This window comes from Aplysia californica, unplaced genomic scaffold, assembly GCF_000002075.1.
Source record: "Aplysia californica isolate F4 #8 unplaced genomic scaffold, AplCal3.0 scaffold00313, whole genome shotgun sequence".
Lineage (NCBI taxonomy): Eukaryota > Metazoa > Mollusca > Gastropoda > Aplysiida > Aplysiidae > Aplysia > Aplysia californica.
In genome coordinates, this window is record NW_004797583.1 from 396,238 (window position 1) to 396,633 (window position 396).

Here is a 396-nt window from a genome sequence, read left to right on the forward strand (position 1 = left end):
GTCATTTTGTGTGTGTGTGTGTGGGGGGTTCATACGCCAACTGTATGGTTTCCTGAAAACAAAATAGAATACTGCCACTGGGATTCTAAAATAAGGCAATCGGCGATATGACTAACCAAATAAAATTGAGTCCTTTTGATTTTTGAAAACAGACCCTCGGCATTCATGTTCTTGAGTACTTCGTGATCTGATATTTTGTTTTGCAAGCTTATACAAAGACACGATTTAGTTCATTTAGGACGTGGGCTTCGACCCCCACCTGTCAGGGTCAACTCAGGTTGAGAGCGATACAACATGACAGCAGAAAGACTGAGATATTCGATAAGGATTCTCCAAACCTGGGACTGGAACTTGCGTCGTCTGGAGGCAACAGCAGAGTCTATATATATATATATA